The sequence below is a fragment of the Mesocricetus auratus genome, unplaced genomic scaffold (assembly GCF_017639785.1).
Source record: "Mesocricetus auratus isolate SY011 unplaced genomic scaffold, BCM_Maur_2.0 Super-Scaffold_100013, whole genome shotgun sequence".
Classification (NCBI taxonomy): domain Eukaryota; kingdom Metazoa; phylum Chordata; class Mammalia; order Rodentia; family Cricetidae; genus Mesocricetus; species Mesocricetus auratus.
Genome location: NW_024429196.1, coordinates 79,535,606 through 79,563,408, shown reverse-complemented (window position 1 = coordinate 79,563,408; position 27,803 = coordinate 79,535,606). Strand labels below are relative to the sequence as shown.

The 27,803-nt window shown below is 46.4% G+C and overlaps 2 long non-coding RNA genes across 2 annotated transcripts; one reads left to right on the top strand and one right to left on the bottom strand.

Annotated features, from left to right (window-relative positions):
• The first annotated feature begins 10,672 nt into the window (after nt 1-10,672).
• Nucleotides 10,673-26,712, top strand: LOC110342512. Its single transcript, XR_005881013.1, has 4 exons — nt 10,673-10,791; nt 23,092-23,206; nt 25,875-25,971; nt 26,445-26,712. It is a non-coding gene; the product is annotated as an uncharacterized LOC110342512 (long non-coding RNA).
• Nucleotides 21,621-22,512, bottom strand: LOC121143693. Its single transcript, XR_005881014.1, has 2 exons — nt 22,272-22,512; nt 21,621-21,784 (listed from the first exon to the last, which is right to left on the bottom strand). It is a non-coding gene; the product is annotated as an uncharacterized LOC121143693 (long non-coding RNA).
• Nucleotides 26,713-27,803: the final 1,091 nt, after the last annotated feature.

Here is a 27,803-nt window from a genome sequence, read left to right as displayed (position 1 = left end):
TCCTTAATTAATTAAAAAAAAAGAAATAAAAAGGGACGGACGTGTCTGCTCCTAGGTTTGGTGGAGGAGAGGGGCTGTTGTAGATATGAGGGAGAGCACAGCCAGAGGCAGCGACATCTGGGGGAGTCCAGAGTGAACACGAGAGGTGGGGACTGAGGAATGCTGGGAGAGCCTGGCAGCGCCCAGCCATTTGTCCTGGGTGTGAGACTTCACACTGAATAGGAGAGTGTTCCTCAGTCAGTCACTGAGCTACATCTTCAGGATCCACGTAGATTATTTAAAGTGTTCTTTGTTTCTGTTTTTCGAGCTACGGTTTCTCTGTGTAGCCTTGGCTGTCCTGGAACTTGCTCTGTAAACCAAACTGACCCCGAATTCACAGAGACCCACTTGCTTCTGCCTCCTGAGTGCTGGGGTTAAAGGGATTGAAAAATTGTTTCTAACATAGAATGTGTTTCCTGAGGACAGGAACTTTTATTTCTATTAAAACTATGCTATTAGCCATGAAGTTAGTGCTCACAAAATACACAGAAGATGAGAATGTAGAAAAGGAGTTACAGACACTGATTAGCGAATGCTCTTTTGAGACGCCCAAAGAAACAGAAAAAAACATGAAGAGGGTGCTTCTGAATTGTTCAATAGTGTACGTAAAAGTGTGACCAAAGCTAGTCTTATAAAGAATCATTGTGGGGCCCAAGAGATGGATCACCCGCTAAAGAGTGCTTCTTGGTCTTCCAGGGAACTTGAGTTCCGTTCCGAGCACCTGCTTCAGGCCACACACCGCCTGTAAGCCCAGCTCCAGAAGGGCACCAGCATATAGGTGTGTTCCTTCACTGGGGATTTAACTGAGGGCCAGTAGTCTACACTGAGCTAAACCCTCAGCTCTGTCATCTCCAGACCACTCATTTGTTGGGACCTAGCCCCCAGAGGGTCTCTGAGTTGTCAGCTGATAGCCACAGGTGCACCCTGTTTCCTAGTCCTGGCTTACTGCCCCGGGATTGCCCCAATGACATCAACATCTAGCAGGAGGAAAACTTGCTGTCTTCCACCTGGGGTTTTTCTACTGTGTTGTAGACTGCTACCTCCTACAAGAGAGAGACCTCTTAGCACTTGCAAAATAAAGACACTTCTTAGTACAAACAGCTGGGCATCTGGTCTTTCTTTTCCTGATACCTCAGAGTTACTTCCAGCGTGGGGATTGTTCAGATTTCAATGCTGAGCTCAGATTAGCTAGAGCTCCTGCTCGAGGATTGGTTAGTTTTCTGCAATAGAGTTAGGGTCAGATTTGGCTCTGGTTTTAGGGCCAAAGTGTTTCTCTGGTCTTTTTTAGCCTTTTGGCTCTGGTTTTAGGGCCAGGGTGCATTTCTTTCACTGGCTCTGATTCCAGGTACAAAGTGTGTTTCTTTAGCACTGGTTTCAGGGTCAGGTGTATTTCTTTGGTTCTGGCTGCAGGCTGCAGGGCCAAAGTGCGTTTCTTTGGCTCTGCTCAGGGTGTGTTTCTTTGTCTGATCCTTTTTCCCTACAGGGTGATGTGTCAACTGCAGGCTGATCAAAAGCTGAGCGCTCAGGCGGGCACTTGGACTGCTGGCAGCTTTGGGGGGTGGGGGGCTGCAATAGCTGCGGAGAATGTGGAACTGGGCTTTTGGGTTCCTTTCCTTTGTTTGGAGACTCTCTGGGTGGGTGGGATTTGGAGAAAGAGAGGCAGGAATGGGGCTTTCTGGACTGTGCAGGGGCAAGCAGAAGCTCCAACCTAACAAACTGTATTTTCTACTTTTTCTTCAACCATTCCCCTCGCGCCTGTGGGTTTTTTTTTGTTTGTTTGTTTTTTGGTTTTGTTTGTTTGTTTGTTTTTTACATGACAGCGTTTCTCTGTATTGTTTTGGAGGCTGTCGGTCCAGCCCGGCCACGAACTCACAGAGATCCGCCTGCCTCTGCCTCCCGAGTGCTGGGATTAAAGGTGTGCGTCACCACTGCCCGGCACCCCTGTGTTTTTTTTTATAGAGAGACTGATAAGTTTCCACTCCTCCACGGTGAATGGTTTTGTGATCATAGTGTCTGAACACACTGGATCCCAATGTCCTTACTTATGAAAGTTTGTGATTTTGATGTCCTGTGAATGGGCCACACAGCGTCCCTCCTGCTGGGCAAGTGGTCTATCACCCAGTTGTATCGTCTGCAGCTCTTTATTTTCAGACAGGGTTTTCCACTGTAGGTCAGACTGGCCCAGAACTTGTACGTCTCCTGCCTCGGCCTCTGCTGAAACCAAGATCACAGCCCTGTGCCACCAAGTCCAGCAAGCGGCAGACTATGTCACTTGCAGGGTTCTAAGAATCAGAGTTTGATAAACTGCAAAGTTACATAACACATCACTCTTTGCAATGTTTTGATATCTTCATTGTTAAGTGCTTCTTGTCTAGGTTACTTGGCTCCACGTAACAGGGGAGTCAGTACTTTACTATGTGGCTGGCTGTGTGGCTGGTCTCTGGGGTCCTCCTCTCTGCCTTTTTCTTCTTCGGAGCCTAGATTTGTCCTCCTGAGGCCAGATTTCTCCTCCCATTTATCCTTTGCGTGCCAGCCCCAACTATCCTCTCTCTTCTGTCCACCTATTGGTTGTTTAGCTCTTTATTAGACCAATCAGGTGTTTTAGACAGGCAAAGTAACACAGCCTCACAGAGTTAAACAAATGCAGCTTAAAAGAATGCAGTGCATCTTTGCATCATTAAGCAAATGTTCCACAGCATAAGCAAATGCAACACACCTTAAACTAATATTCCTCAACAATGGGAAACTAAGACTGGCCGATGTTGAGTTTGTTAGCGCCCAGACCCTCCTGCAGCCTCTTTCTGACACAGCTGCTTTCTGCAATGAGCGGACAGGCCACACCCAGCGGCAACCTTTCTCCACTCATAGCTGTGGCAAGAGTCAAGACCACCAGTGCTCCTTGTGGAAATGGTCTCTTCCAGAGAGCAGTGGCCTAGACAGAGACAGACTATAGCTGGCAGGACTTTTAGGGGACATACTAATTAGGCCCATTGCTCTTCTAGACATCCCTTTTCTAGAAATGTCCGTGGGACTTGCCAAACACCTGCCACAGTAGAATTCGGTCTAGGTGGGGAGGGAGTAGCAGCCATTCTTGGGCCCTCGCCTAGTTGTGCATTTGAGAGGCCGCCCAAGTTGCCTCTCCTGGCTGCTGCCAGAAGAGCTGAAGTGGGAAGCCAGGAGACTCAAGGCAGCCCAGCACGTGAGTCCACACGCATGGCAAGTGGCTCCTTCTCATCCCGGCGCCTCCTTTGATAATGGCTGTGAGCTCCCTGGTCAGCAGAGCATGGTGTGTCGCATAAAGCATCACCATGCTATCTGTCTTCAGAAAAGTGTCTAGGATGTGGAGACAGCATTACCCTAACTGTTCTCCAGTAATCAAAGAAGGCTGCTGGCATTCCTGTGTTCCTCCCCACGTTGGTTAGCCCTCCAAATTCCCTTCCTGAGAAGTATCAACATTTGGTTATTCCCACACCCACGTCACAATTCATCATATCCTCACGTAACCTTAATTCAAACCCCAACACTGCCCCTCTTTCTCCCTACTCTCACAAGGGAACGGACTCTTCTCCCTGGGCAGGCTGAAGCTTGCCTTCAGAACCCTATGGGTGTTGCCAGCATAACAAAGTCTTTCCCTGCATGCTGGACCCATCTTCATTTCTCTCTGGAACCTGTCCCCCTCTCACATGTAACTATTACAACAAAGCACTGATTTACAAAAAGCTACTTTAGGTTGGAGAGCAAGCTCAGTGGTAAAGAGCACATATTGCTCTTGCACAGGATCCAAGTTTTGGGGTTCACAATCATCTATACCTCCAGCTCCAGGGATTCTGACGCCCTCTGCTGGCCTCTATGGAACCTGCACTCACAAGCACATAGTCCTCCCAACACACACACATCCACATGTATTAAAACAGAATTTGTAGCCAGGTGGTGATGGTGGTGGTGCTCGCTTTCAATTCCAGCACTTGGGAGGCAGAAGCATGAGGATATCTGTGAGTTTGAGGTCAGCCTGGTCTACAGAGTGAATTCCAGGACAGGCTCCAAAGCTACACAGAAATCCTGTCTCGAAAAACTACAAAAACAGAGCCAAAAAACCCAACCAATCAATCAAACAAACAAAAAAAAAACCCCAAAAAATTAAAAATATCAGCTCATGCTAGGGTGATTGTACATATTTTTAATATCGGCATTCAGGAGGCAGAGGAGTTTGAAGCCAGCCTGGTCTACAAAGTGAATTCTAAATCCAACAGGGCTACATAATGAAACCCTGTTTCAAAAAAGCATAAATCATTGTTAACATTATCTTATTATCGTCACAGTACTTAGCTAACAAGCATTTACATAAAAAGGAGGAAGAGGCAGGCAGACCTCTGTGGGTTACAGCACAGCCTGGTCTGCATCATATATCCTGGTCTACATTGTGAGTTTCAGGACTAGGGCTACATAGAGAGTCCTTGTCTCAAACAAAACAAAACAAAACCCAGCTCACAACTACTTGAGAATGGAGTGGAGATGTGAAAGCCATGGACCTTTTTCTACCTGTGGAACTGATTAGTCTTTTAGACTGGACAGCTTAACTGGGGGAGGCCAACGCTCACCCAGCTCCAGCAGCAGCGGTGTTTGTGTCTACTAAACTGGAGTTGCTTCAGCCGGAGACAAATTTTATCTTTGAATTTACACAGGTTGGAAACTAGTTTTTTAAAACTCCCTTGTCCTTGAAGGAGTAATTTACATGAGCAAGGCAGGCGTGTAAGCCTAAGAATCTTGGAATCATTTACCTTAAAATAAATATTTCATCGAGAGAAAATAGTGGTTTCTCCCTTCAGTGCTCAGTGTAAATTTTAGCATCTAAGACAGACTGTGTTGTTATAATCTCTCTCTGGGTAGTCGGACTTTCTCTGTACCACCAGCTCCCAAATAATGACAGGGAGACTTTTATTAAGTGTGAAAGTTTGACCTTAACTTAGGCTTGTTCTCAAGCCTAAGTTTAGCTTTATAATTAAATTATATAATTTAATATAAGTTTTATAATTAAAACTTATTAATCTATGTTCTGCCACATGGCTCATTACCTCCCCTCAGTATAGTATGTCTGATTTCCTCCACACCTGGCTGGCAGATCCTCCTCTCAGATTCTTTCCCTGAGTTCCTAACGATCTTCTCCTGCCTAGCTATTTGCCAATCATCCCCTTATCAGAAGGTGCCTTAGGCAGGTGAGGTGAAACAGATACTTTCACACAGTGTGATCAAATATCCAAATATCCCACAACATCTCTCTGCAGGTGGAGCCCAGTAGTAGAGCATTTTCCTAACATGCACAAGGTCCTGAGTTCAATTCTAAGCAAAACAAAAAACCTCCCTACTTTTCTCTGTTAGGGAAGGAAGGAAAAAATGAAGGCAGGAAAAATATCAGTAGTTAAGAAATAAACAAGACTGGACATTGTGGCATGTGCCTTTAATCCCGGCAATCTAGAGGCAGAGGATGTAGTAGGATCTGTAAGTTTGAGGCCAGCCTGGTTTACATAGTGAGTTCTAGGCAGGTCAGGGATACATGAAACCCTATTTGAAAAAGAAAAGAAAAAAGCAAAATCTTATTACTGTCAAAGTACTTAGCTAACGGGTTCTCATTTAGGGCAATGCCTAATCCTTAGTTGACTCATTTGTTCTAACCTTTCTTCATTCAATCTGCCGTTGAATGACAAAAGATACAGAATCTTGAGGTTTTTGTCTTACCATTTGCTCAAGTTAGGTTCGATCTCTTCTTAATTAGGAAGGTACCTGGGCATCTTTCTTTCTCCCACAAGCTCTCGAAAGGAAAGACAGACTGCTTCCCCAAACATCCTATCTGTGGAGCAAGGGCTCTCCAATGCTAGCCGCCCCTCGTCTCTGACTGGAATTTAAGAACAGTGTGTTGAAATGAAAAGTCACCCTATTTGTTTCTTGCCATTGTCTGAAATTTAACCTGTACTGAAATGAAATATATCAGTATTAACAACCAAAAAAAAAAGTGTGCTGTTGTTGTTGGGGACGTGAGGCCTGTGTTCCAGTGTACAGCGAGGGGTAAAGCCACATCCCTTTATAGAGCGTGTCAGTCAGAAAAGACATTTTAGAACTAAAAGGCATGATTCAAAACTCTGTAAAGGACATTAACTCATGAGTACCCAGCGACAGTCTAAGTCAACATCAGTAATTCTCTTTGTCTCCCAGAGTGGAAAGGTGGGGAAATCCCGCAGTGGAGCTCACCAGCCCTGAAGTCTGCTCTAGCTTGGAGTTTCATTTGGTAAAATAATGAATTTCATTCTACCAGGGTTGTTAGTCTGTGTGGTATAAAGCATTCCGGAGCCCACAGACCCTTGGGAATGTCCACTGCCATGGCTTCACATCAGAATTAATGATATCACAGGACACTGTCACCTCAGTCTCTTAGACCAGTACCCTGGGAGCCTCAGATGGGCTTCATGAGGGTGTGCTAGCATATGGGAGACTCCGGTAGATGAACTTCATGATGGTGTGTTAATATGTGGGAGACTCCTATGCTAAATCTAAAAGCTTTTAGTCATATTTGGAATTGCACTTGCATTTCTTGAAATGGAGCACGTTCCAATGTGGTATACTTTTACTATTAACATTCAGTTTTTTATTTTTTAAACAGTCTTGTGTAGACTAGGCTGGCCTGGAACTGCTACATAGCCCTTGAACACAGAAACTCTCTCCACCCCTCTCCATCCCTCTCCTCCCCTCTCCATCCCTCTCCTCCCCTCTCTACCTCTCTCCTCCCCTCTCTACCTCTCTCCACCCCTCTCTACCTCTCTCTGCCCCTCTCCATCCCTCTCCTCCCCTCTCTACCTCTCTCTACCCCTCTCTACCTCTCTCCACCCCTCTCTACCTCTCTCCACCCTCTCTACCTCTCTCCACCCCTCTCTACCTCTCTCCACCCCTCTCTACCTCTCTCCACCCCTCTCTACCTCTCTCCACCCCTCTCTACCTCTCTCCACCCCTCTCCTCCCCTCTCTACCTCTCTCCTCCCCTCTCTACCTCTCTCCACCCCTCTCTACCTCTCTCCACCCCTCTCCATCCCTCTCCTCCCCTCTCTACCTCTCTCCACCCCTCTCTACCTCTCTCCACCCCTCTCCATCCCTCTCCTCCCCTCTCTACCTCTCTCCACCCCTCTCTACCTCTCTCCACCCCTTTCCATCCCTCTCCTCCCCTCTCTACCTCTCTCCACCCCTCTCCATCCCTCTTCTCCCCTCTCCATCCCTCTCCTCCCCTCTCTACCTCTCTCCACCCCTCTCTACCTCTCTCCACCCCTCTCTACCTCTCTCCACCCCTCTCCATCCCTCTCTTCCCCTCTCCATCCCTCTCCTCCCCTCTCCATCCCTCTCCTCCCCTCTCTACCTCTCTCCTCCCCTCTCTACCTCTCTCCACCCCTCTCTACCTCTCTCTGCCCCTCTCCATCCCTCTCCTCCCCTCTCTACCTCTCTCCACCCCTCTCTACCTCTCTCCACCCCTCTCTACCTCTCTCCACCCCTCTCCATCCCTCTCCTCCCCTCTCTACCTCTCTCCTCCCCTCTCTACTTCTCTCCACCCCTCTCTACCTCTCTCCACCCCTCTCCATCCCTCTCCTCCCCTCTCTACCTCTCTCCACCCCTCTCTACCTCTCTCCACCCCTCTCCATCCCTCTCCTCCCCTCTCTACCTCTCCACCCCTCTCCATCCCTCTTCTCCCCTCTCTACCTCTCTCCTCCCCTCTCTACCTCTCTCTGCCCCTCTCCATCCCTCTCCACCCCTCTTTACCTCTCTCCACCCCTCTCTACCTCTCTCCTCCCCCTCTACCTCTCTCCACCCCTCTCCATCTTCCTAGTTCTGAGAGTTTAGGTATGCACCACCACACCATGAATGATGATTTGTGCCGGGGATTGAATCCAGGCTTAAAGCATGCTAGGCAAACACTCTACTAACTGAACTACAGTCTCAGCTCCCCCTGCCCCTCTGACAGGATAGGCAATGTAGACAAGGCTGGTGTTGAGCTGTCAATCCAACTGTCCCTTCCCGAGTGCTGAGACTGTCAGTGTACCATCAACCCAGTGTGATCTCTTCTTTTAAAAGGAGTGTCCAGGGCTGTGCGTATGCCATCAGTGGTGAAGCAGCTGTCTAACACGCCTGATTCCCCAGGCTCAGTCCCCATCACTGGGGGAGGACAAATAATGCCAAGCAGTTCTAATGCCTGTAAGTACATGGAGATCTGGATTACACTTGTTGTAAAATAAGTCTGCAGACTTGCCTGTTCTCACTCTGCCCCCAACAAAGAGAGAGGTGCCGTCAGGGCTGCTCTGATACATCTAAGGTGTGTGCGCTTCATCAGGACTTCTAGGAAGCCTCTCAAGCCAACTCTATGCACAAATTGGACAAATGTGAACTGGCTACAAAGGCAGATTTGTTACAGTTTAAAACAGCTACACAGGCGGTGGTGGTGCACGCCTTGAAACCCAGCACTTGGGAGGCAGAGGCAGGAGGGTCTCTGTGAGTTCTGGGACAGCCTAATCTACAGAGTGAGTCCCAGCACAACCAGGGATACACAGAGTAACCCTGTCTTGAAAAAAAACTAACTAACTAACTAAAGGCATATAGGTATTTTTATCTTTTAACAATTAAAATGGTAGTGGTGTGCGTTTTATCGCAGTAACACTCCAGTTCTTGTATGTTACTCTGAGGTCTTTGCTCCCATTGAAAGTCAAACAGAATAGAGCTCCCTCCCTCCTTTTTCTTTTCTTAATTATTTAGGACCTTTATTAACAGGTGCTTGCAGTTTGTTGACTTTTTTTAAAATCAGATTGTAAACTTTCATTACAAATTAAAAATGAAGTTCTTAAAAATCTCAACTTGACCAGATATGAACCAGTTTAAAGACCATTAAAGGTATATTGAGAAAAACCAGACCCTTTAAAAAAAAACAAAACATTTGTCATTACCAAAAAAGGGACATTGTTGGGTAAAGATAATAAAAGCCCCATGCTGCATAGATAATGCCCATAGTTCTAGTGTATCTGGTGTATCAGTGTATCAGTGCTCCCAGGATATCTGGTGTATCTGGTGTATCTGGTGTATCAGTGCTCCCAGGATATCTGGTGTATCTGGTGTATCAGTGCTCCCAGGGTATCTGGTGTATCAGTGTATCAGTGCTCCCAGGAAGTTCCAAGGAACCACACAGGGAAACAGAAGCAAGGACTAGAGGCCCTGCCTTCCCCAGGGCACATCTCACAGGGACCGGAATGGCCAGTTGAGCCCCAAGGCTCAGCTTCACTTTGGTGACTTGATGGGGTGCCACCCCAACCACCACAGCAAGGACAAAGCAGCAGCAGAAGCTTTTAAAACCCGGGCCGTAGCCGGGCGGTGGTGGCGCACGCCTTTAATCCCAGCACTCGGGAGGCAGAGACAGGCGGATCTCTGTGAGTTCGAGGCCAGCCTGGTCTACAAAGTGAGTTCCAGGACAGCCTCCAAAACAATACAGAGAAACCCTGTCTCGAAAAACAAAAAACAAACAAACAAACAAACAAAAAAAACCCGGGCCGTGACGATTCTGATCTTTCTGCAGAACACACCGCATCCCCCCTTAGAGCCATATGGATACTGGGATTGTGAGTGTGCTGCCAGCCCAGAATTCATTTCTAAAGTGATTTTATGTTGTTGCAGGGTGCCAGCCCGCATAAATACATATCCACACGCTCATATGAAACGTTTTCCTATTTTTGCCTTTTATGTTAATTTGCAGAGATTTTTTGGCCTGGAATCAATCTTGAGAGTTCTGATTTAGCTTGGATTAAATGTTTTTCAGCATAGGAGATAAGGGAATAACAGAAGATATTTTTGAAGGAAAATTTTACTAAAAAGTTAAAAATCAGGAGCTAGAGAGATGGCTCAGAGGTTAAAAGCATACTGCTCTTGCAGAGGACTGAATTTGGTTCTCTTGTTGAGCAGTTGGTTCACAACTGCTTACAACCCCGTCTCCATGGGATCGGATGCCCTCCTTTGTCCTCTGCGGCCTCTCAGGGCACCTGCACACGCATGCACAGGTACATTCTGCACACACACAATTAAAAATAATAAAATCTTCTAAATATAGAAGTTAGTTATAAAAATTGAAGTAGTCAAGGTTCTCCAGAGGAAGAGAACTGATAGAATGGACCTGTCTGTCCGTCTGTCCATCCCTCCATCCATCCATAAAAAGGTGATTCATTAGAGTGGCTTACAGGCAGTGGTCCAGCTAGTCTACCAATGGCTGTCTACCAAAGGAGGTTCCAATAATCTAGTAGCTATTCAGGTCGTGAGGCTGGATGTCCAGCTGGTCCTCGATATACACCGGCGTCCTGAAGAAGTAGGCTCCGATGCCAGTGAAGGAGTGAACTTGCCAGTGAGAGCAAGAGCCCAGAGCAAACAGCCACAGAGCAAACGCTTCCCCTCCTCCTTCCATTTCTTTGCACACACTGCCAGCAGAAGGTGTGGCCCAGATTAGAGATAGATCGTCCCACCTGAAAGGATCCCTATTAAAGGTTTATCTTCCAACCTCAAAAATCCACACTAGAAGTGGGACTCCCACTTCAAACGATTTAATCAAGAAAAAAATTCCTTACAGGCGTACCTAACCATTTGGACTTCAGTTAACTATAGATGTACTTGACAACCAAGAATAGCCATCACAAAAAATCTATTTAAAGTTTGACTTTGAGGATGGTGTCTCTGACTACATTGTGCACAGGTGAGTGGACAGGGTGTCTATTGTGGCTTTAAGTGTGACAATGATTTTAAGTCAAATCTGAGGTCATGTAGTCAATCATCTGAAAATTCAATGTACTATAGTTTTTTTTTCTAGTTTGAAATTTGTAGTGTGTGTATGTGTATGTTCAGGTGTATGTATATGTTCAGGTGTGTGTGTGTTCAGGTGTATGTGTGTATTTAGGTGTGTGTCTGTGTGTGTTCAGGTGTGTGTGTATATTCAAATGTGTGATGTGTATGTGTGTTCAGGTGTGTGGTGTGTGTGTGGTGTATGTGTGTGTGTGTGTGTGTTTAGATGTGTGGTGGCCACAAATCCACTTTATCTATTTTTCCTCTAGAGCAGTGGTTCTCAACCTTCCTAATGCTGGGACCCTTTAATACAGCTCTTCATGCTGTGGTGACTCCTGTCTTAGTTTGGGTTTCTATCGCTGTGAAAAGACGCCAGAACCATGGCAGCTCTTACAAAGGAAAAACATTTAATTGGGGTGGCTCACAGCTTCAGAGGTTTAGTCCATTATCATCCTGCTGGGGCACGGGTATCAGGCAGATGCGGGGCTGGAGAAGGAGAGAGTTCTGTATCTTGACTCGTAGGCAGCCGAGGGAGAGGGCATAGCTTGAGCATGTGAGACCTCATGGCCTGTCCCCACAGTGACACACTTCCTCTAGCAAGGCCACTTCTCCTAACTGCCACTCCCCATGGGCCAAGCATTCCAACATACGAGTCTATGGGGGCCACAGCTATTCAAACCACCACAACCCCAACAACCACAAAATTATCTCATTGCTACTTCATAACTACAGTTTTGCTGCTGTTATTAATCACATAATCTTATGAATCTGATATTCAGGGTGTCTGATATGGAACCCCCAAAAGGGTCACCACCCATAGACTGAGGACCACCGCTCTTGAAGGATCCATCTTGTTTTTGAGGTAGCTTTTCACTTGGTCTGGAACCTACCTGGCTAGGCTCAAGTGTCTAGGCAGTGAGCCCTCTGGGTTGTCTGTCTCCGCCTCCCCAGCACTAGGAGCACAAGCATATCCACCGTGCTCCGCTCACATGGGTCCCGAGGACCAAACACAAGTCCTCGCGTGGCAAGCGCTTCACTGGCTGAGCTGGTGTCCCAGTTTGTCCTTGTCTTACCGATGGTGCAAACCAGCAAGCTGCTGAACTCAGACTGTAGTTGGGCCTGCGACAACAGGTCAGTTCGCTGTTCGCCCCCTTCGGCTCCCACGCTTGCACACGGGGTCCCAGGTTGGCGGTTCTCTGGGGGGGCAGTTGTAGAACCTTTAGGGGGCATAGCCTAGATTGAGGGATTACGTCACTGGGGCGGGGTTCAAGGCTGGGTAGCCCGACCCCACCCGTTTCTCTCCGGAACCACAAACCAAACGAAAGCTTTCCTTCTGTAAATTGCTACTGGCCTTTTACCACGGCCATACAAGTAAGTAACATAGGAGGTCACTTTAGAAATTGAATATATATATCTTGGTCTTGAGTGATGGGTAGGTCAAATAGAGGTTTACGCCACCCCGTGAATTCTTTTTCCTTAGAATGGGAAACACACACATCTCTTGTTGTTGTTGTTACTTCATTTGCTATTCTGTTATATTTGTCGGGGAATATTTCTTCACAAGGTGTGAAGATGCGTCCCTGTGATTGGGTTAATAAAGAGCTGGAAGGCCAATGACTAGGCAGGAGAGAGTAGGAGGGACTTCTGGGGACAGAGAGATCACTGGGAAGAAGAGAGGAGGAGGAAATTGTGATATTGCGGTGTGAGGGAGACCATGGTGGCTGGGAGCACAAACCTGCCAGGCAGACAGGCTGCTTGGGAAGCTTTATTTGGGGGAAGCGAAGGGAGTGGGAAAGGGAAGGGGGAGAGAAAGAGACAGAGACCAGTTACCAGAAATGGCAGAGACTGAAAGCGAGAATGGGCAGAGCTTGCCTCTTAAAGGGACCCTCGCCTGCCCGCCCAGAGGAGGCACAGTTTACAACTTTCCAAGGAGCAGGGCCAGGCTTGCCGGGATTGCAGCCAGTGAGACTCTGAAGAAGTCAGACATTTGGTATGGATGGGGCTGAATGCAGATGAATAAAAACGGGTTAATTTAAGTCTTAAGAGCTGGCTGGGGAAAAGCCCAAGCTAAGGCCAAGCTTTCATAGTTGATAAGTCTCTGTGTCATGATTTCCAGGCTGGTGATCCCACCAAAGAGAGTCCGACCATACCTATGGAAGTGTATGTTTCTGTCTCCTTGTTGAGACCGTCTCCATCAGTAAGTGATGAAGGCTAGCCTCAGACTTGGGTCCAGATCTCTTGCCTTAGCTGTGTGAAGTGCTGGGGTCACGAGCATTTGCCACCAAGCCTGACAGTTTCTGATTACTTCCCACAGTTTAGTCAAATCATATAATTGCTCTAAATCTGAAAACTCAATATTGAAATATTTCAGTCTTCACATGATTAGAATTTCACACCCTAAGTTGATAGGGCCAACTGACTTGCCAGTAATTTATGTGTTAGTATTAAAAATGAAGCACTGTATATATATATGAATTTGAAACATTTTTTTTCTGTCTACAATGGTATTACCATGTTCCTTTCCTTTCCTCCCAAAATAAAAAGCACAGTTTGGGTTCCATGAGCTTAATTTTTTTCAAAGTTTTGTTGGTATTAGAAGGAGTAAGTAAATCTTATTTTTAACATAGAATTCTTCAGGGATATTTTATGTTCTAAATCTTCGTAAATGGTCAGCGTGCAAACACCCTTGAACAGTCAGCAACCGTAGGCCTCTCAGCAAGTACGCTCATTTGCATTTCTTCAAGACTCAAGGGATAATTTTGCAGGCAGACTACCAAATAGTCTGATCAGCTAACTTAACGTTTTCGTTTCACAAAAAAAAAAAAAACCATAATCTTTGCCTTTGTGCCAAGGTCTCATGACACAAATGGGTCATTGATTCTCACTTGTACTACAAAACGATCTTTTCTAAGTAGGAAACCCCTCTCGAGTGTCCTCCGTGTGCTTGAAAGCATCCATGCGCGTTAACTCCTCCGCGGGACCTACCGTCGCACTTTAATCGTCTTGAAGGTGCTTTTCGTGGAGAGCTTTGCTGATATAAAGAATGAGGAGTGACAGTCCCGTGTCTTTTCTTCTTATTTGAGACCTGCGTAACCCTTGGTATCGTCTAGATGCCAAAGTAAGAGCGCCGCTGAATTCCAGACTGAGGCCTCATTCACTCCCTCACCAGGGGTGTGGACCACCCTGCCTTGCTCACGCTCCTATGCCATGGTGGCCGTCCCGGGGGCACAGGCTCCACTCAGCGAGGGAAACACATTCACTCACAGGACAGAAGCGGCTGCTCGGAATCCGCCTCCGCGGGGACTCTCCTGGGTCAGGGAGTCGTAAGTCTCAATAGGCTTAGTCAGAGTCTCCCGGGTATCACGTCCTAGGCCTTCCACCCCTGTGATGAAACGCCATGACCAGAAGGAACTTGGGGAGGGGAAGGGTTTATTTGACTCATACTTTCACAGCACAGTTTGCCATGGAAGGAAGTCAGGGCAGAGAAAACGGGAGGATCCTGGAGGGAGGAGTTGATGCAGAGGTCAAGGAGGAGATGGCTGTTTCTTGCCTTACTTTCTTAGAGCACCAAGGACCACCAGCTCAGCGGTGACCCCCCCTTACACACAGTGGGTTTCACTTTCTCACATCAATCACTAATTAAGGAAATGCCCTACAGCCTTACCACACTCGGATCTTATGGAGGCTTCTTCTCAGTTGAGACTCCTTAAACTTAGGTGACTAGCTTGTTTTGAGTTGACAGATAGTAGCCAGCACAGGTGACCCGAGGGACTTTGCGCTGTAGTTAGAGCAGGAGCCAGCAAAGGAGACCGCAGGGACATTGCACCGTGTCTAGAGCAGGGTACTGAACGACCAGAGAGAAGTTAACCCAGCTCATGTCAGTTACGCATTGACTTTGAAACGACAATAAGCAGTTTTGTTCTGAGGCAGTCTTACTGTGCTGACCATGCTGGCCCAGAATCTAGGTTCAAGTGATCCTTCTGCCTCAGCTCCCTAAGTAATTGGACTATGGGTGAATGCCACTATATCTAGTCAAAATGTTTGTGTTTTAGAAGATTGGGAAACTTATCTTTTTATATCTCACACACTCTCAGTTTTTATTGTGTGAAAATGATTTCCAGATACTGAAAAAGAGCAGCCTGGGTTTGTGTGGGTTTGGTTATTGTTGTCTTAGTGCTGGGTATTTGGTGCCAAGCCGCATCTATGCCAATCACACTTCCTACCACTGAGCTGCTCTTCCCAGCCTCATGAAGAATTGTTTTTTTATCAGGAAGAAGAGAGCTAGCCAGGCATGGTGGTGCATGCCTTCAATTCCAGCACCCAGGAGGCAGAGGCAGACAGATCCGAGTTCAAGGCCAGTCTGGTTTGCATAGTGAGTTCTAGGATGGCCAGAGCTACACAGAGAAACCCTATCTCGAAAAACCAAAGGGAGGAACAGATGGGAAGGAAAGAGCATCCATTCATCCATTGTGAGATACAGCATAGGACCCTTCCTCTTAGCTCACTCTTCTTCGTATATGATTGTATTAGCATATTGATTGGAGCACATGCGCCCCTTTCTTTCCTCCAACTTCAGCTGATTCCTTCTCTTCCAACTAGTCCCCTTTCTGCTTCTTGTGTGCGCGCACATGGGAGTGCATCCGTGTGTGTGCACATGTGAGTGTATCCGTGTGTGTGCACATGGGAGCGCATCCGTGTGTGTGCACATGGGAGCGCATCCATGTGTGTGCACATGGGAGCACACGTGTGTACACCTAGTCCCCTTTCTACTTCTTGTGTGTGCTCACATGGGAGTGCATCTGTGTGTGCACATGTGAGTGCACGTGTGTGCACCTAGTCCCCTTTCTGCTTCTTGTGTGCGCGCACATGTGAGTGCATCCGTGTGTGTGCACATGTGAGTGCATCCGTGTGTGTGCACATGGGAGTGCATCTGTGTGTGTGCACATGTGAGTGCACGTGTGTGCACCTAGTCCCTTTTCTACTTATACTTGTGTGTGTGTGGGCACATGTGAGTGCGTCCATGCATGTGTGTACCTAGTTTCCTTTCTACTTCTATTTGTGTGTGTGTGTGTGTGTGTGTGTGTGTGTGTGTGTGTGTGTGTGTCTACAGGGCTGAAGAAAATACCTGTCCTTTCCTAGCAATAGATCTTCCCCTCTTCATGACAGGTCCAATCGTGTGTAAGTCGTGAGCGGGTAGTCACAGCTGCCGTAAACTCAAGGGTGCCATGGCTGTGTTATCTGGAATACCGTATTCCACAGCACTCCACCGCATCCTACAGCTCATATTCCCCTTACGTCTGTCTTGCATAATGTTCCCTGAACCTTGGAGGGGGTGGTGTAGATGCCCCATTTACAGATGAGCACCGAGGAGCCAGTTACTCTCATCACGTTGACCAGTTACGAGACTCCGTCGTTATCGTTACCCAAAGCTGAGGACAGTACAGACATCAACATAACTACTTAGAAGTCAGTGTGAGAGACACATTGTGTCCATTTAGCACATTCACAATGGTAGCTTCCCTGCCAGGGTCTATGGCATCCCAGCCACTGGCTCCTGACCAGATTTACAGTACCGCATGTGAGTTTTCTAGTGAATGCTAAGCCTAAAGCCAACCAGAAGGTGGTGGTTATTCCCGTAACACGTGTGACATCATCGCACCAGTGCAGAAGGTGGTGGTTATTCCCGTAACACGTGTGACATCATCGCACCAGTGCAGAAGGTGGTGGTTATTCCCGTAACACGTGTGACATCATCGCACCAGTGCAGAAGGTGGTGGTTATTCCCGTAACACGTGTGACATCATCGCACCAGTGCAGAAGGTGGTGGTTATTCCCGTAACACGTGTGACATCATCGCACCAGTGCAGAAGGTGGTGGTTATTCCCGTAACACGTGTGACATCATCGCACCAGTGCAGAAGGTGGTGGTTATTCCCGTAACACGTGTGACATCATCGCACCAGTGCAGAAGGTGGTGGTTATTCCCGTAACACGTGTGACATCATCGCACCAGTGCAGAAGGTGGTGGTTATTCCCGTAACACGTGTGACATCATCGCACCAGTGCAGAAGGTGGTGGTTATTCCCGTAACACGTGTGACATCATCGCACCAGTGCAGAAGGTGGTGGTTATTCCCGTAACACGTGTGACATCATCGCACCAGTGCAGAAGGTGGTGGTTATTCCCGTAACACGTGTGATATCATCGCACCAGTGCAGAAGGTGGTGGTTATTCCCGTAACATATGACATCATTGCACCAGTGACACATCACACCTGTTTGGTCGGCAGTGTAGAATGCTGGGATCACAGCTGAGTGACATTGTTGATGACCCCCCCTCCACACACACACAGGCTGACACTATGAAGGTAGACGTCAGGGTCAGTTTTCTTCTGTTCTAACACTAAAGAAACAGGGTTCACGCACATCTTACCTGCTTTTGTTGCTGTGATGAAATTCAACCATGAAACTCTAACCAGTCATTTGGTCTCACAGAGTCCTGTTCAACACAGATGTGTGTTTCCCCCTGGAACTTTAGCTTGCACAAAAAAAAGAATTACGGTAGGTGATAAAGAGACAGCTCAGAAGTTCAGAGTGTCTTCTGCTCTTGCAGGGGAACAGGGCTCAGCTCCCAGCACCTACATGGTGGCTAAAAACACCTGTAATTCTGTTCTAGCATACCTGATGCCTTCTCCTGCCGGTTCCAAGCACTAAGATGGCACACATACATGAGTGTACACAAAACATTTACATACATCATACACTAAAAGTATTTTTTTTAAGGGATGAACAGTAGAGTCACTGCAGAGGTTGGAAAGGGTGGGAGCAGGGGAAGCAATGAGATCGGTTAGTGGTTAGTTGCGTGCCTCAGCACAGCATGTAGGGCAGAATGTCCCATTGAGCATTACCGAGCATACCCAGGGTGGGCTTACTTACTGACTTGTGAGTGACGAAGCTCTCAGAGAACTGGATTGACACTGAGGACGCTCAGTCAGGCTTAAGACTGTGAAAGCCCTTTTCCTCCAAGCCTTCCCTAATTGAATTAGACTCTTTCTGGCAGTGGAGGAGCCTGGGACGGGCTAACTGGAAGGACAGCTTTGCACATGCTGTGACTTGGCTCTTCAGCAGTGCTGGGATGCTTGTCTGAGCTCAGATGATGCTTCCCCTTGGCCGTGGTTCTTTCACCTTCCTCTGCGGTTATACGATGGGAATGGAAGTTCCTGGAGGGAAGCCAGGCTGCTGCCAAACCTGCAGGGCTGGTTAACCGATTAGAATTGCAGTCCTTATGGAGAGGCTGAGATGTGGCAGGTCCAGGGCCAAACTACAGTTTACCTGGGGTCATCTTTAGCCTCCGTATTAGACATTCCTTTCCCTGTCTATCTGAGCTAACATCCCTGTGACTATTGGGTAATCCCTCCTCCCCTTCTCTTTCCTTCTTTCCTCTCTTCCTTCTGTTTTGCCTTCCTTCCTTCCTTTCTTTTTTTCTTTCCTGTTTTTTGAGATGGGGTCTCACTTAGCTCAGACTGCCCTGGAACTCCCTATGTGGACCAAGCTACCCTAGAATTCGCAGAGATTCACCTGCCTCTGTACCCTAAATGCTGGGATTAAAGCCATGTGCCTCTTAACACAGCTCAGCCAAGCTGTTTGAAGTGACTTAGCTTAGTAGACCCCTGGTTTCCACCAGCTCCAAAGCTGAGAGTGTCATCGGACAGCATGTGAGACCTACATCAGAGAAGAGATTCCCCAACTTTCCTCTAACCATCTGCCCAGTGTTTCCATCCGTGCATAGGAAAAGTGTCTTCATTTGTGGCCTTTGTCTTGTTTTTATAAAAACTTCTTGAAGTTGCCAGCTCATCTGGACGTGGGACTTGGAGTACTCTAAAAGTGTTCCCAGGCCATGGTCACTCATATTTGGCTCTCTAACAAACTGTCTCATCCTTTATGAGGTAAAAGCTGGCTTTGGGTTTTATTTTATCTATTTTTTTGTTTGTTTTTTGCATTGGCAGTGACAGCTTATCTCAGGGCAGGCTGGTAACCTTTCAGAATTACTCTGTTGGCTAACACTCAAGACGCTGCTTACAGGGAAAAGCCCTCAGGAGTGGACCACACTACCTTCATCCTGTTCTCAGAAACTTCGGCGCATGCTTCAAACCCTACAGAATCTAAGGCACATTCATTGAGAAGAAAATGCTTTCATGTATGTACTAGAGTGTAGAGAGAATGCTTTCATGTATGTGCTAGAGTGTAGAGAGAATGATCTCATGTATGTGCTGGAGTGTAGAGAGAATGATCTCATGTATGTACTAGAGTGTAGAGAGAATGATCTCATGTATGTGCTGGAGTGTAGAGAGAATGCTTTCATGTATGTACTGGAGTGTAGAGAGAATGCTTTCATGTATGTGCTGGAGTGTAGAGAGAATTCTTTCATGTATGTGCTGGAGTGTAGAGAGAATTCTTTCATGTATGTGCTGGAGTGTAGAGAGAATTCTTTCATGTATGTGCTGGAGTGTAGAGAGAATTCTTTCATGTATGTGCTGGAGTGGAGAGAGAATGATCTCATGTATGTGCTGGAGTGTAGGAGGCAGAATAGTGATGGAGACTCAAGTCTGAAAGACTGCTAAGAAATCTATATAAAATTGGCAAATGAAGAAACAGGGTTGGCAATGAGAAAGGCTGTAACCCTCTGCCGCAGCCAACTAAAGCCAGCTGCTGGTGCAGGCCCAGGCGCAGGCGCAGACGCAGGGTCACTCCAGAGTGCCCGAAGGTGACTTCTGGCTGGTTATGTTACTAAAACACACAACCCTGGGTGAAGATTCACAGTGCTAACGAGACATGCCCCACATAAAAATTGTATCTAGAACTACACATGGCAGGTAAAATCTTGTGCTGAGAAAATGCGCCCCAAAGCCCCGTGCCTTTGACAGAGAGGACCCTATTCTCTGTACAGCAGTACTGAGTGAATTGTAGAGCTCTGCTGGTTTTGGTCTGCTTCTTCTGCCTAGAAAGTGTGCCCACTTGCTGCTTCTCCTGAGAACACGTGTCTCTGCTCCATTCCTGGGACTTTTCAGAGGTGTCCTCCAAACCCTGCTTTTAGATGACTCAGATACATGACAAAGGAACATCACAAAAGGAACACCACTAAATGAAATGTTTTCTGCTGTCTCGCCTCTCTGTCCTTGTGGCCTTTTATTTACTTCAGCCTGGGTAAGCGTGGCACTTACCCAGGCTCTGAGCCGCCCCACCAGAGTCATCTCTTTTGTGACCTATTTCCTTTTCATTACCGTTATTTCAAAATTGTGCTTCTAGCCAAGGTAGCTCTTACAATGCCTGCAAATTCATTTGGCTAATTGTAATTTAAGGGCTTCTAGGCTGAGAAGTTCAGGTGTCTGGTCATATCTGCTGCAGTGCAGATGTCGTGGGGTAGGCAGTTATGTGAGATTTCTTTATATCGATGGCCATTAGACAACTAAGGGAAAGCGCCTGTACCACTGCTGGGGCCCGGGTGGCATTGTGGGCTCCCCCCCACCCTCCTACACAACTTTAATCCTTGTTCTCAAACTGTTCTCTGTTTCAGCTGAAACTGACTTTAACCAGCCAGAGGTACCCAGTTGCTTTTTTAAAACTTTGTTTTCATATTATGTGCATTGGCGTTTTGCCTGCATTAATGTCCGTGTGAAAAGGTGTCAGATCTTGGAGTTACAGACAGTTGTTAGCTGCAATGTGGGTGCTAGGAATTGAACCCTGGTCCTCTGGAAGGGCAGTCAGTGCTCTTAACCGCTGAGCCATCTCACTGCGTTGAGCTCCTACCTAATTGCTTTTTAAAAAATATATTTTAGAAAATGATTTATTGCTATTTTTAAGTATACTGTTTCTCTGTCTATGTTTATGTAAGGAATCTCATGTGTACAGTGCCTGTGGGAACTAGAAGAGGGCATCAGATTCTCCCCAGAGTCACAGATGGCTGTGAGCTGGCATGTGGATGCTGAGGACAGAACCCAGATCCTCTATGAGCAGCCCGTGATCTTAACCACTGAGCCATCTCCATGCCAAAACCAATGGATTTTTAAAAAAGTCCTTCAATTTATGATTTTTTTTGTTCTGTTACCATAAAAACGCGAGCCAGTCAGTGGTGATTCCCACCTTTTAATCCCATAACTCAGGAGGCAGAGGCAGGTAAATTTCTGAAGTTGAGGCCAGCCTGGTCTATAGGGCAATTTCCAGAACAGTCAGGGCTACACAGAGAAACCCTGTCTCAAAACCAAAACAACAACCAACCAAAGAAAAAACCAACATGGTATTTGGGATAGCATGAGTCTGTTCCTGGGAGGTAAAGGGTACAGTGTGTGTGTGTGTGTGTGTGTGTGTGTGTGTGTGTGTGTTTAGACACCATTGGTTTTGCACATACACAGTTAGAAAGATGTTCTTGAACCTCATATCTCCAAAAATATGCTGTCTCTACACTGGTTGAGAAGTCTTTTATACATATGTGTGTTATGCACATAATTTTTCCAGGACAACCCAGTCGCTTTCTTTGTTTGAGGAGAGACCCCCCGCATTGCTCTTGGGTGCTGAAGCTCTCTTCATTTTATTATCTCCAAGCTGTGCTCATTGGCTTTGCACTCCTTAGAGGGTGACCCACTGCCTTCAGTTTTAGTCCAACAGCTGATGTTGGCATTGCCAAGGAAACACACACATATATTGTTCTATTCAAGACGCTAATTGTCTTATATGATCTTTGAAACAACTGTGGGGAGTAACTTTAATCATAGGAAGTAAAAGGCTGGTAAGCAAGGAGCTCTTCACTGCTCAAAGGAAATGTCTGCAGCTTGTCCTGTTGTCAGTCCTCTCCGCAGAGCCAGGGACAGCGAGCTAGCCAGCCTGTGTCACAGGGCCAGTCCGGAGGTAGTTGCTGTAGTTTCAGGAAAACCATAAAGGTGCTCTGGGTATATCATCAAGACAGGAGCAGAGCCCTGATGGAGTCTTGATGGAGAATAGACTCTTCCAGTGACCTTCTTCCAATAGTGAGGCCCCGTCTCCCAAAGCTCCCTCCAGCTCCCTAGAGTCCTGATAACTGGGGACAAAGACTCCAACTTACGAGCCAACGAACACAACCCAGATCCCAACTGAAATGCTCACCATCCTGAGAACCCGGGGACAGGAGGGACAAAGAGGGCAGAGTGCAGAGCCTCTGCTCTCTTGGCTACACTGTCCACACTGCCCACACTGCCCCACACTGCCCCACACTGCCCACACAGCCCCACACTGCCCACACTGCCTCACACACTGCCCCATGTCCAGCAGCTAGGTAGCCTTTGAGCCTTATCCTTTTGTTTTTTTTGTGCCTTACATCGGACCTTAATTTTTTCCTTACATTGACCACCAATGACCAACTCTACCTTCAGTCTCATTCTGCTCCAAAGCTGTGTGTGGGAAGGTGGAAATGCTCCAACCTTTTAGTTGTCTGGCTGGTCCCGCATCAACCAGGCTTCCTTTGCAGGGTATCCAGGAGCCCCCAGCTACCCACCATCTCATTAGCATACAAAAAGACACAGCATTTAAAAGGTTGAAAACATTTTAGGACCTCTTTAGCAAGAACCAAGAGGAGCAGTAAGAAGATACAACTTTTTCCCTCTTATTGTGACATCACATGTTCTTGAATGCATTTCTTGTACGGAGTCTGTGTGTAAATGAGTCATTCTGAATTCCAAATGTAAGGGGGGAGTTGTGGAGGGATTTCACTGCTGTTGCAGAATTTAAAGCTAGTTGAGTTTGCTATAGGTTTGCAGGAATCCTAGGAATCCCAAGTCTAGAGTCGTCTGGGAAAGAGGAGACTCTTAAAGAAGGAAGGGTGGATACGCTTTAGACAATACCTTAGGTGATTCAGAGACAGTATGCCCAAAGACACTGAGAGAGAGAAACATTTAGCTGGTTTGCAAGCAGGCATGAACAAGTTGTCGCACCATTTACAAGCAGATGGCAGCATTGCTAGACAGCAGTTCCCAAGGACACGGGCGAAGGGAGACACTCCCAGTGGGAAGAGCAGTTAACCTTTTACTTGTCTGTGTCCAGTGTTAGAGCTGGCCAGAAGGATGGCTCAGTGCTACTTGACTCACAGTTACAAATTGTTTGGCCTCGGGGGTCAGAGGCATGGAGGGAAAGAGGTGTGTACGGATGGGTCTGTCTTGAATGGGCACTGATAGTTGTATTTCACACCAGAGCTTATCAAAGGGCATGTACTGCAGTCGAAGCAAGTAATGGCCAGGCTGATCGGTCTCTTTGCCCAGCCATCACCACATGAGCTGCAATGGACCTCCCGTGGCCAAGATGGAAGGTATGTATGAACTCCGCAATGCACGCTCACTGAACATGCCAGCCTTGGTGAAGGCTGATGTCTAGATGGTAGTCTGACACCAGCCAAGACCCCTAATCTACCTGCATTGGCAGCTTCTGCAACACTTGTCTGTGCAGTGACCCTAACTAGTGGTTTCACAGGGAAGTATCTCTGGTGAAATGTCCCATGTCCTCACTCCATCAACATCTTTCCCTAGCACCTCCACCAAGTTGATTTCCAGCAAGTTCCTGAAGATATAATTCCTGTCAGATTTCACTGACACTACACTGTAGCGAAGTATTTGCCAACCAGCCAGTTACAGCTGTCAGCCCTGTCCAGGTTTACAGTCCTGGTGACTGATACAGCTACGGAATAAATACACTCATTTATCTGTGTAATTATTGCCCTGAAATATCAATCCCATTGTGTTGAGAAAAATGAAGATGCGGTCTAATTCTGAGAGGATGGATGCACTCCTACAAGGAGATTTTGTCTAAATTTGTAAATAATGCATGGAAGCCACATAAGCATGGCAGTGTACACCTTTAGTCCCAGCTATCAGAGGGTGAGACAGGAGGATTGGAAATTCAAGGTCATCCCTGGCTGCATGGTCTGCATCCACTCTGGGCTACACGAGACCCTGTTTCAAAAACAAACAAAAAAAGCGAATCTATGACAGTTTGCTTCTTTTACTGAAATCCTGAAGCTGAACATGCCAGTTTAGAATGCATTTTCTTTAGGATTTGTAGAGTCTAAACTATTCTCTGGACAGGTTGCAGCATAAGATTGTGACAGAAAAGATGGGTGCATAAATGGGACTTTCAAGGGTTTGCTTGCCTTTGGGTCAGCTTGGCCTCCTGCTCCCTTGGTTCTGTGGCTGCTTGAGAGATTCAAGAATTCACATTTGCAAATGCTTCATGATTTATGTCTGCTTTTACATACTTTATACTTTTCATCCTCTTAGCAGCTTTCAAAGTTATTAGTGGTAAACAGTGAACTTTCATTGTTCTTGTTTAAATACTATATGCATTTTGCAGAAAATATAACAAACATTGAGGAATAAAATTTTTAAATGGCCTACAATGATAGCATTAAGTGATAAGTATTGCTAAAACTTCTAATGTATATTCTTCCAAGCCTTTAACAGATAAAGACAGATTTTTGTAAATATAGCATCATGATAACAGTCTCATTTACATAATGAAATATCACAAATACGTTTTGTGAATTCCTCTTAATATGTATACATATACATATATGTGTGTGTGTGTGTGTGTGTGTGTGTGTATACATATATTTGCTGGCATGGCGCTCTCTATGTAGACCAGACTGACCTTGAACTCAGAGGTCTGCCTGCCTCTGCCTCATTGTGAGCGCTGAGATTAGAGCCAGCTACCATGCCAAGTTCATGCTCTTAATCTTTTGAATTATAACTGTCCCATGCCGCTCCTCAGCCCAGACTGCCCTCTGTGACAGACTGGGGAAGAACACTTGCAGCCGCTCTGCAGCCCCTTCCCCTTGCAGCAGACAAATATCTAGTGCTTGCTTCTGTGCCCTTGGCGTGAAGCCAGGCTAGATCACACAGTGTAGAGTTTGCCTACCCCGGAAAAGCCTGTAAGACCCAGAAACCCCCTTGTTCTCTGCAACTGAGGGGCCTGTTTTCCTTCTCAGGGTCCCTGTCTTGCTGGCTGTCCCTCCTGCAACAGAGCCCTTCCTATTGTGGGGCTATCTCTCTCTCCCATGTAGAGCCTGTTTTATCATGGACACCTCTCTCTCTCTCCCCCATGTAGAGCCTGTCTTAACATGGACACCTCTCTCTCTCTCTCTCTCTCTCTCTCTCTCTCTCTCTCTCTCTCTCTCTCTCTGTCTCATGTAGAGCCTGTCTTATCATGGGCTATCTCTCTCCTGATAGCGCCTCTCTTTCCTGCTGTGGGACTGTCTATCTCTCCTGACGGACACACTAGCCTCTCCTGTTGCCTATGGGATCTGCGCAGCCTCCTTATTGCTCTCCCTCTTCAAGGCTGGTGGTCACTCTGCGTGTCCATGGTTGTGAGGCCCTCTCCTCACAAAGCTCATTCTGAAGGGTAATTTCGTGCCCGCTCCTTTCGACGAACCTGACTTTTCTTTTAATAACAAGAATGTTATATTGTTAAGAATGGAGAGAGAGATGGGCATGGAACCACAGCTTTAATCCCAGCGCCCAGGAGGAGGAAGACTTATCTCTGTTAGTTCAAAGCCAGCCTGGTCTAGAAAGTGAGTTCTAGGTCAGCTAGGGATACACAATGAGACCCTGTCTCAGAACAAGGAAAAGAGTGGAAGGAAACTACATTCCCCACAGTATTGAAGCAGCAGCTGCACAGGTGCAGAGGTCACACATGTCAGTGACTGTGAGGACAATCTACAACTTCTATCATTCGGAGGGAAACCATCTTTAGGTTTTTTTTTTCAATTTATTTTTTATTAGTTTGTATGCTAATTTTAAACACATTAAAGAAATACAAGATACAGAAAAAATGATAGCACTTACTCATTCTGGCCCTAGCAAATACAAGAGTATTTTTCTTAAAAGGTAAAATAGTAAACTTCCCAGAATTCTGTTGTAATAAATGAATGTTTTGATACTCCGCGTGCAATTTTGCATCCAGACAGTTTATCACCTTTCCCACAGGGCATGCCAGGAAGTCAGAGAACAACTTGCTGCTGGTTCTCTCCTTCCAGCGTATGGATTCAAAGGACTCGATTCAGATCCTAAGGCTTGGTGGCAGGTACCCTTACCACTGAGCAAGCTGGCCCTTTAAAATATAAGAAAAAAATTCTTATGATCTCGGTTTCCCAGTTGTTGCCTTGGACCACAAGGATAAGCTGCTTGGGATTTTAGTTGTCAGGGACCCAGGAATCCCACTCCACAGATGGAGAGGTTGAAGGTATAGTGGTTGGTGGTTATGAACTCAAGTTTTCCTGCCCCAGATACTGTGTCATTTGCAACTACCAAGTGGAAACCATTTGCCACAGTACAAGATCTTGCAACTAGATTCACTGCACTGCGTGCCATGCAAGGGTTGTTTCTTCCATCTCCCAGCGTGACGTGACCACATTCATTTAGGTTCAGCTCAAGTCATTCATGTGGCGTTTCTGTCCCACGGCCTATGTGTAGTAATCCCCTGGGAGTCTAGAGTTTAGACTGACAGAGGGCAGTTTTTATTTTGTCCAGTGTAATTGTTTTTTAATTTCCCCAAAGATCTCCAGATGATTGCCTCCAACTCGTTCAGGTGCTCAGCAAATTTGTTGATGTTGAATATGATGAAAAACTACATTGATCCTGCGACTCCGGTGGACCTGTGAGGTCACGTGTGTCAGGACCAACCAGCCTTGTTAACATTTCTATGAGGCATCGCAGACTTTTGGTGAGGCCCACGAATGTTCTATGTCTTCCAGCTACCGTTCTGTAATTAAGTTTGCTGCATTTTGTAAAGTCACTTATTAAAGGTTTAGAGGTTCATTAGCAAGAGGGGGCATCACTGTCTTTCCACCACTAAAGTTGAAATAAGCAGAATTGTATGGAATGCCTATGAAGTATCAGGTTGATTGAGGAATCCCAGGTAAGTAGATATCAGATATCATCATATACTTACCTACACTGACCTACGTTTGATGTGTTTTTTTTAAACATTCATTTGTGTGTGTGTGTGTGTGTGTGTGTGTGTGTGTGTGTGGTGCTTGGCATTGAATTCAGGATCTCAGACATGCAGGGCATGTGCTCCATACTGAGCTATGTCTCCCTCTGATTGTTTATTATCACCTTAGAGTTTACTGCCACACGAAGAGGGTGTTCTCCACTTTAGGTTTATGCATTCATTGAATCAGAACACAATTCACAGATAATACAGTAGATAGATGAAGCACATTAACCACAGCATGAGTGAGGTTTCAGGATTATTTAAATCCAGCTATTGTTCAACTAGGGTGAAAGCAGACCTCTGGGGAGGAATGGAAGACTGAGCTGTGTCTTCAATGGAGCCCTTCTGGGAAGAGATGGAGTCTAACACCGTGGAGATGAAGGAGACTCCTGGAGGATCTGCTCCTGCAGGGAGCTCTGGGGGGAGGGTTTGGAAACAGCTGGAGATCAGGAACAGCTGGGGCTGGTTAGGCTTGGGGTAGAAGCCTGGTACTTCCTGAGTGCTCAAACTGTGTTAAACTCTTGTGTTCACCTGTGTTTAAGATTGTGCTAGTTGATGCCAGGAAGGCACATCGTTCTTTGGGTGTGTATGTGTGTTTCAGGTTGTTATAATAGCTAAACATATGCCACTCATTTGCAAATTATGTGTTTGCAATCACTGCAAAGCCAGATGACACGGCTGTTTACCTAGCTATGTGAACCTTTGTTCTTCTGACCATTAACAGTACTTTGCTAAAGATAAATTCCAATTCTAACACACGCAATTCACATTTTATATTGATGTCTTTCTATATTACAAGCTGATTTATTTAGAAACATGTTCTTTGAATAGTGTCTCAATAATGCTAATATTTAAAAATTTTGAAATCTTGAATACTCTGAGATAATCAGGTTTTCAGATTGGGAAGTCTGGGGTGTGGA